We start from the raw sequence: 9881 nt of genomic DNA, 5'->3' as shown, positions 1-9881 counted from the left end.
AATGATATTGTGACATTTCAGGGCTTGCATGAAACACAACCTTACATGAAACACATCCATCACTGGAATTCATCTTGTATGAAATTCATCTAATACATTAGAAATGATGGTTTTGACCAAATTGGAGAGTATACATAAAAATAAGTGTGATTAAGCCATATTATGTAAACAGCAATGTTTTTTAAATTGGTGTAAAACCTTAAACTTGTGTAACATGAGGGTTCGCTATGTGGTTTGGAATCTCTCTGAATGATTAGTAACAGCAAGATAAGAACGGATAACTTTCTTAGCAGCCTCTTTACTCTCAGCACACAGCAACAACAACCAAACATGTCCAGTGCATGAATACTTCACTGGCCACTCAGAAGCCAGGAAACCCTATACTCGGATCAATGCAGGGAAAACAACTAGACATATTCAACACATACTTTTTACTGCTTTGAACATGCATGTGTTAACATTCAGATGTGTAAACATGTAAATATCAAAACATGTCACCATCAAATAGGTACATAACTAGCTCTGTAATTTTTGTAGGCACCTCTTTGTGTATCAAATGGCATGTAAATTTACTTCTACACTTTACACTTCCATATTTTAGGTTTACACCAGTGCATGCATGTTCAAAATTAGAAATCTATTAAAGTTTCAACTTTTACTCTACCTGGTGTGTTTGGGTAGGCTTTATTCTGTCATTGACTCATTTGACAGGAAGTAGATCATCAGTTCTTCCTGTTTGAGGCAGTGTTGACTCAGTCATGTGGATTTTAAACTGCTTTGACTTTTCAGCTAAGATGAATGAGAAGTTTGCACTTTCAGGACAAAAGCACTCGAGTGGGAACCAACATCAGCGCAACACTTTTTCTTCCTTAACAAAACATTGTACAGCAAACACAACAACTGGCAGCAGTAATAAACCATCAGGCCAAGACGCACACGCTCTCTCACACTTTCGCTCAGTCATGCCATGGGAAGTGGGGTGCTGTTTGTGTTAAGCTGTTGTTTTGCTTGTGTCATGTTTTATGGGTGAATGAGGAGAAGATCAGCTTCCTGTTCTTCGAGGTCCAGACCACCCAGCCTCCAGAGTAAACGCTAGAGATGTCATACCATATAACAGCTCAATTTGATTTTAAGATCTATAGTGGGTAAAAAGTTGAAAACAAAACTATAGGACGCTACAATACTATGAGTGGGTAACTGTTTGAGCTAGTGATGAAATCAGCAAATTGCGATTTGTTGCTTAGTTGTGATCATTTAACCAAAGTAAGGAATGTGATTTATGCAACAACAAGTTTATTGCAGTAACATGGCAAAAGTTCAAGAATGACCTTCTGATAAAAAAAAAAAAAAAAACATTCCATAATTTTGCAAAAAATGGCCTCAAATTATGTTTAATTTTGTTAATTTACAATAAAACAAATGGACAAATAATGTTTTGCTTCTTGTGGATAGCCTTTTCAGAAACCCTTGAATTATGATTTTTTCCCCCCGACAGTTGGTTTGGACAGTTCTCTGTACTCACTTAAATGTAATTGTAATAATAAAATCTCAGAGTGGCATCATAAAATCAACAGCCCAAAGCTGAAAATCATCAAAAGTACTGAAAGGAAACTATACAAATTCATACATTTGAATTTGATGATTGTAGTTTATGTCAACTTCAAGTTTTTACTTTTTATTTAAGTTTTACCACGCAGAGTGAGTGTTTTTTAATAGCTTTGACAGTACCTTTGAAAGCCTTTATTTAGTCTGCCTCTGTGTAAGTATTTACTCAGATATGCAGAATGACATTATAATCAGTCACAGAAGAGGAAACATCAGCTAGTCTGCTAACTTGGCCACCAGGGGAAAAAGCCAGTTTTTGGCTGTTTCGCCTGGGGTTGTAATTTATACATCTGATAGCCGGGTCTTCTCTGTCTGCTGTTAATGAATAGCTAAGTCGTTTTTTATAGATGAATATTTCATCATTTCAATCCCTTTCTTCTTCTCCACGTGAACTGTATTCCTATAAGGAACCAAAGACTACTTGTGACTGGTCACCAGAACCAGCCCAAACCAGAAAGGTTCCACTGCCAAAACTCAACAGAGTCTGCATACCGTATGCAGATATATGCAGATATCTGATTTTACCAGTGTCCAAGAGACTCACTATGTTCCTACAGTAGCCCAGAGTTGGAAAACCAACATGCATGCGTAAAACAGTGTTATCCTTGGTTTGCAATTTCACACAAGATGCTACAGAAGCCTAAACTCCTGCAAAACATTCTCATTTGTTGTCAAGGTGGCCCAGAGGACAGTATGTACATGTGAACCCAAAAGCAGATTCAGTAAGATTCATCAGTAATCAGATTTAGCTTAAACTTTTATTGAGCAATACAGGTATCAGCACTGACACAAGGGAAATGAGATCTCGAGCATGAAGGCTCTGAAACAGAGTGAGAGAGGGGTTAGTTGGGACACTGGGAAACAAAGGCGAGGCGAGATGTGAATGAACGGGGTTTGGTGGATTACTTGGCAAGCAGGTGGGAAATGCCTTGGGGGGAGTAGCGTTGGCTGGATCAGCGTCCAGTCAGATGGGTGTGAGTCATGAGTCTGACCTGATTGATCCAGTGATCTGGAACCGTAGTAAACTGGACCATGACATTTGTATCATCATGTGCCTGCAGTTCTGTGTTTCTGTGTCTATTTTACGTTCTAGAGCCAGCTCCGTACCCTTTTTCCTTCGGTCACCAAAAACAGCATTTGATGACATCATCAGATAGGACTATTCTGGGCTTGTTGGTGACCAGCAGTAGTGGTAGTAGTGTGACGTGATGTTACATCAGTCTTGGAGCCAAAGAGTTGCTGGGCTGCTCAGGATCTGGCTCTGTGAGGCCACAGCAGTGTTTATGGAGCCGGGTTAAAGATTAGGATGACTGCACACACTCTCCCTGGGTTTCCACTGGCAGACTGAGCACTCCACGCTCCCCTCCCCTTATCGTGGGCCTGGAGACCAGAGCAGTGACACTATCTACAGATGCTGGGAGGATGTGTGTGTGTGTGAGCATCAAAAAAAGAGAGAATGAAGTGCTAGCGGCAGACTTGAAAAGGGTCAGAGTGTCAGATATGGCTGTCGCCAGCGCCGTCATACCTCGGAAACTCCAACGCAACCCAGCAACAAGGGAGGGCTTCATCACAGCACTTGGTCAATATTCAACAAGCGTGTTTTGGGCAATGACCTCATATTTTCAGCTTTGAAGATGGAATCAATTTGAGTGAGAAATTCGACAAAACTAGAGTTGCAATTGTTTCACGTGAGATACAAAAGATAAAGCAAAGCCTCGACAGTCAGATTATATATGTTCACATATTATATGGGATTATGTATATATATTGTACAGTAGATAACCACCAGTATATGTGTGTATGTGGTTGATAAGGAGTGCTCTGATGGCGCCATGTTGATCCTCCTCTCAGCAGTGCTGCAGCAGTTCCCATGCTGTCTGCATCATTTAATGAGTACGAGAGGATGTGTGTACTTATATTGTTTTTTTAATTTACTTTAAGTAGCATTACTTTAAATGGGAAATTCAGACTCATTTGACAGTTTATATGTATATATTTTTCAAAGTGTGATAAGTCAATAACTAAAAAGATAAAAAAGCACCAAAGAATATGTAAACCAATGATGATGATAAATACTTTTATATAATAATATGATGTGTCTAAATACTCTAAAGGATATTTGCATCTCTCCAGCTTTCAGCTGCATTATAATACGTTTTTAAAAGTAACATTTTTTTTAAATTACAATTTCTAAAACTTAAAATGACTCTTTTCTCTTTTTTTAACAAATCAGCAACATTAATGGCTAAATGCATTCATCCTGGTATAAATACTCTAAGTTGTCTTTTGTATAGTCTTAAGATGTAACAATTTTAATCTGATGAATTCTGCAGGACACTGATTTTTGTAAGTACCCTCACAAACTCTGTCTTAGTGGGTGTCAACATTTCACTAGAAGGTGTTCCTGTCATGCATTGCCATGGCTGACAAGTAGCAGGTAGCACTTTAAAATATGGAAAATAAATAAAACAAATGTGTATAAGTGAGCTGTTCCTGACTAATTCAGGACTTTACAGAAAAAAATAGTATTGAATTAAAAGACCAGTGACTTATAGAATTGCAAAATTACTTTGGTGGTTTGTTATGTAATTAAATTTAAATTTGTATCAATTGCCTTACTTAATAATGTGTCACTGAACTTAGTGGTTGACCATAGCAGTAACTGATGATGATGAAAGGTTAACTCGAACAGGAAAGAACAAATTTGGAACATTACTAAGGTAAATTGATGTGCTATATGTGCATTGTACTGTGTGTATTTTATTGGTTTTTCATCACATGAGTTTACTCTTCTATATTGGAACTATTACATTGCTCCTATTAAATGAAAGGGAAATAGTAAAGCATAGTAAAGGGAATGCTACTCCCAAGAACAAAGTTCAGAAGTTGAATTTGAGGAATTCTGATTCTATAACCTGAAAACTGTCTGATGTTATGTTATTAACATTTAATGGCACTGTTATAAATATATTTCATATTATTATCGCATAATTAAAATGCTGGTAATGCTAAGTACATAATTTGTGCACTGCACTCTAAAGATTCCTTGTTAGCAGATATTTCATGTTGCTTTTTTTGTCATTTAATTTTTATAAAAATTCCTAAAATTGATATTATGATTTATTTATCTTATTATTTATAACATACTGGTGAATAATGTTTGCCCAGCAGATCCTGCAGTAAGTAAATCATGTGCACAATTTCATGATTGTTGCAGGACAACTAAAACGTTCTAGTGTCTTTCTTAAAATCATGCATGTGTGTATTCTCCAGAGAGCGCCATTCTGATACTATTGTTGCTGAAATCTAATCTTTGTGTGTTGTACTGGGCTGTGTGTGTGTGTGTGTGTGTGTGTGTGTGTACGTTGGTTTGGAGGACATTGTGCTGAGCTCGGGTCTTCAGCAGCCTCTTTCTCCATTAATGCTCCATTAGCCAAATTAGAGGCCTAATTGGGAAGGCGAGGAGAGCTCTCTGCTCTTAAATGCAGTGTGTGTGTCACTGTGTGTGTGTGCGTTGGGTCGTTTACTGTAAACATTCAAAGGGACTTTTTATTTTAGTCCACAAGGCTGTTATCAGCAGGACTTGTGAATGGATAAAGGTGCAATGCTGGATGAGAAATGTTGAGCTCTTTGGTTGAATATTGGATGCATCAGAGCTTTGACGACAGTCACTGATGCTAATGGACTGACCCTGAGCCTTTAAAGGGGCGGCTGCCGCCGATTTGATTAGCAGGTTATTAGCTAATTAGCCCGCAGCCACTTAATGTGCTTGTTGCCCTCCAAGCTTGCTGGTGGGAAGGTAAACTGGAGGAGACACAAGGTGAGTGTGTAATTAATTAAACGGTGTGTGTTCTGGGTGTGAGTGCGCATGCAAATCTAACAAATTTTAGATTTGAACTGAAATTGTGTAAGTAACTTTTGTTTATTTAGTTTTGTCCATCAGGGAGAATAAAGTCAGACGCAAGAACATGAAAATGCAACAAAAATCTGATTTTATTCCATCTTTATCACATAATCTAGTTTTGAAATACCAACTCAGGCAGGTATTTCTTGTTTGATTTTTGTTCCTATAATTTAGGAACAACCCTTTCCAATCAGTTGCAATGAATAATCAGCACAAAAAACAGGACATAAACTGTAAGAGTGTATCAATGCATGTGCGTGTGTGTGTGCGTGTGTGTGTGTGTGTGTGTGTGTAGAATCTTTCATGTACAACAAATATTCTGACTGAAAAAATATCAAAACTGTATATTTTAAAATTTGAAAAAGAAAAATATTGTGTAGCCTTACAACTTACAACTTGGGGATGCATCCGGCAATAAAACAAATCCAACTCTGCAGGTCACTTTGAAAATATGTCGCTGTGTTGTCCCTCTCTGCTCCACAACTCACCACCTTCTGTGTTCGGGATTTTTTCATCTGTTGTTGGAAATGACGAATTAAATACTGTAACTTTACCACTGTTATGCAGTCAGTTAAAACAATTACTCTATAAAAGTGTGTTTAAACAAACCATTAACAATCAAGCAATTTACACCCATTTAAATAGAAGTATGTCTAAATATATCACTTATTCCAGCAAGATCAATTCATGCTGTTATTCTGTCATATGAAGATTTTTTTTGTAAAGTTGTAATTAGCAAGAATCTTTTGAACTCCACAAACATGCAAACGTGAACTCTATGCATGTGCTCTTTAATGGGCAGGTGCATGTCGAGATATGGCCTTGAAAGTGAGGAAGTTTTGCTCACATGTTACAAGTTAGAACATGTCTACACAGAAAGCAGTTTGCTAAACGTGCTCTTTAAGCTACATAAGTAGCACAAAGATGTACAAACATGCTGAGATCAGTAGTTTTTGAGTCACTGTTAAATCCTGAATAATTTGTCTTGATACTTAATAATTGCGTCTGCCCACATACATCTGTGTGACTGTTTGTGTTGATAAGAAAGGCACCAGTAAAGCCTGAGTCTGTGTGAAATTTCCCAGACTTAACTTGTCTGTTGAAAGTGCTCTAAAGTAGTTGGCAGACACAGCCCCGTCTGTGATAAACTGTAAATGACCGAGAGTTAGTTTAACCTAATCCCCTCTCGCAGGAGGCCAGCGCACCACTCGGGCAACCTCACAGATCTGCATGTCTTGAGATCTTCACACCTCTGCGCTTATGAAGACTCATATATCACACAGTAGCTCAAAGTCTCTGCTGCACTGTCCTGGCTCTGCAAATGAATGCTAACAAGAAGAGCACAACCTCAAAAGTGTGGCAATGTTCAGGGTTTAGATGAAAAATGCATCTTGAGCCGATTCAGATGGTGTTAAGATCACAGTTGAGGTGTAAAACAAATATTCGCTGTGGTCTCTTGATACTTAACTGGAATTAAATGTGCAAAAGGTCCACTATAGGATTTCTGAAAATAAACATTTTAAAGTTTCTTGTGAAGATTGCAATCATGCATGTATGGAAATGGGAAATTTAGCAGCTTCTCCTATACATGCTATAAGTATAGTCTATACCTGGAGCAACCTGGACAAAGACTGAGTGTCACACTGAAATAAAAAATATGCAAGAGAAGTGGAAAACTCTTTGTACTTGCTGCCGCAGATGAGGTTGAAAATTGTTTGAAAGCAGTCAGGAAATGGTTGAGACTTTGTCTATCTGCAAGGACAACAGCTTACCTACTACCAGGTTTCTGAGCAACTTCTTCCTATAGAGACATAAAATTTTGCTTATTTGTGGCTGAGATATGGGGCGATTGTGGCTCAAGAGTTGGGAGTTCGCCTTGTAATTGGAAGGTTGCCGGTTCGAGCCCCGGCTTGAACAGTCTCGGTCGTTGTGTCCTTGGGCAAGACACTTCACCCGTTGCCTACTGGTGGTGGTCAGAGGGCCCGGTAGCGCCAGTGTCCAGCAGCCTCGCCTCTGTCAGTGCGCCCCAGGGTGGCAGTGGCTACACTGTAGCTGCCATCACCAGTGTGTGAATGGGTGGATGACTGGATGTGTAAAGCGCTTTGGGGTCCTTAGGGACTAGTAAAGCGCTATACAAATACAGGCCATTTACCATATGTGACAGACTGTGCGTGAGAGATTTCCAAGAAAAGGAATGTGTATGATTCTGGCGGTCTACTTCATATCATGCTTAAGCAAGTCAGCCAATCAAGACTAACAAACCTATCAGTTGAATACTGAATAGTATAATTGATGTTTACAAGTCAAACATTGTGAGTCTGTTCAGACCTAACATTTGGTGGATTTTCTGCTGTTTTGTTTGTGTTTTTTCTTCCTTTTTTTTGGTGGGTGTTACGTTGGTAAATGGAAAACCATAAAATGAAATACGGCAAGTCAAAGGACTGTCGCCGAAAATGCAGCTCAGAACTTTTAGGTCAACCTTCATTTTTAATTATGACACTGAAGCAACTCAAGAGGTGGGTATAAAAATAGCAGCTATAGGAAGAGGAGACTGCCCAGGTCACTAAGCTGCCTCTTTCCTCACCACTGATTCACAGCCTTGTTTATCAACTAAACAGTGCAACATCCGGGTATTGTGTCATAGGATCAGCACCCAGGCTGACCCAGTGTGTGGTCGCACAGTCTGGTGAAAACAGCTTGGATATCATTGTGTAGGAAAAAGAAAAAAGAAAATGTGAAACTTGGACACTTGAAAGAAAGTCTGTGTCTTAATAACTGAAGGCCTTAGTTTGATGACAGGTGGCACCTTTGCTATTTATTTGCAATTCTTCCAATTTCCTTTCAGTCATAGTTTGATAGGATTTTCCCTTAAATCCCTTGCATCAACACTTAATCACTGATACCCAAACAGTTTATGAGCGATTACCCTCTGGCACGATTCCTCCTTTCACTCTAAACAGTCAAGAGGTGTCTTTGGATGACTAATCAATAGTTTTAATGGCTTCTGAAACGCTCTAGGGAGGACAGAGTGAAAGACAATTGATTATCATGTGATACTTATGTGAAAAGAAGCACATGAAATATTTTGATCAGATTAACCTTGTTATCTGTAGTCACTGTTGTCATGGTCTACGGTGGGTGGCTGGAGTTTCCATTAGGCTCCTGAACTGACCTGGGATCCGCCCCTGGGCAGGGCCAACTCCAGCTCCTGCACACCTGGAGCCTATTGCAGGCTATCAAGCCAGAGGGATTTAAACCACACATCGATGTTCACTCACTGCCAGTTCGTCATCAACCCATGTTGGTAACAGGTCTTGTGTTTCAAATTCTCGCTGTGATTCATCTTACTAACAAAGACTCTTTTGTGCTACAGTTGCTGTACCCACCCTGGCTCACTCCACCTCCGGACTCGGAATACCTAGTGATCATTTTGGAAATCCCTCTGTGCCTCACCTGCCTGCCCTCCTGCCATCACACTCCATCTGGAGCCCCGGATCTCAGGTCAGCCTTTCCACGCCACTCAGCCTCCCCTGGATCTTCATCATCCCCCTCTCAAACACTCCAGGTCCCTAACTGCAAGTAAGAATTGCTGCTCTTATACTGGCCACTTCTGAGCTGCCTGCACTACCTGCCTAACTCCTATATCCTCTCCCCTCAGTGTGACTGTTCCCCACTCAGCTCCGTTCCACTTCTCAGGCCTCGTTCCCTCGCCCTAGCCACGTTCCCCTGGGTACGCCACACCAAGGCTCCACGTCTCGTCATTTTCTGTCTTTGCCACGTTTCCCTTTTTTTGTTCCCCTTGCACTTAACCGTAATAAACTATTAAATCATCTACTGTCTCCGCTCTGGGTTTCTGCACCTGAGTCCTATTCAGTACCGGCCATCCGTCGCCGTGACAACTGTACCTTGTAAGGCTTGACTTTTTAGATGTGGGATACTTTGTGGATCTGATTCGCCATCAACCAACCATGTGTCTTACTTTGAAAGATGGTGAAAAAGAACCACATTTGAGAAATCCTGGATTACAATTTTGTGTCTCAGCTCTCAACATCTTCCTTTATGAAGACGACATGGCCAGTTGTGGATTGCCCTTGGATGAGCCGTCGTCCCCTAGAAACCATGTCAATTTATAGAAGAACTGAAGCCCCTGTGGGTAACTGGGTTACTGAGACCGTAATTTGTAAGTAATAGAAGTTGTCCTGGAGCAGGGCACGTAGATGTGGTGCAGCAAATGTTTTTAAGAGGGGGAGGTAGCCGGGGCATCCAGAGCGACCTATCCACTTCAATCCTGGTAAACGGAGGCAAACAGGATTAATCTGAAGGTAGCAGGTTGGGGAGAGGGCCAGCTTTGCTCTGGACTTTCAACAGCTCT

General features: G+C 40.2%; 1 long non-coding RNA gene across 1 annotated transcript; it reads left to right on the top strand.

The window, feature by feature from the left end:
* Nucleotides 1–8640: 8640 nt before the first annotated feature.
* Nucleotides 8641–9239, top strand: LOC146565108 (uncharacterized). Its single transcript, XR_014894303.1, has 3 exons — nt 8641–8809; nt 8883–9088; nt 9168–9239. It is a non-coding gene; the product is annotated as an uncharacterized LOC146565108 (long non-coding RNA).
* The last annotated feature ends 642 nt before the right edge of the window (nt 9240–9881 follow it).

The sequence above is a fragment of the Mchenga conophoros genome, linkage group LG11 (genome assembly GCF_057382185.1).
Source record: "Mchenga conophoros isolate Kocher_MC1m ecotype Shallow Benthic linkage group LG11, M_conophoros_male_GT1.1, whole genome shotgun sequence".
Lineage (NCBI taxonomy): Eukaryota > Metazoa > Chordata > Actinopteri > Cichliformes > Cichlidae > Mchenga > Mchenga conophoros.
The sequence above is the reverse complement of the archived record's forward strand: the minus strand, read 5'-3'. Positions and strand labels throughout refer to the sequence as shown.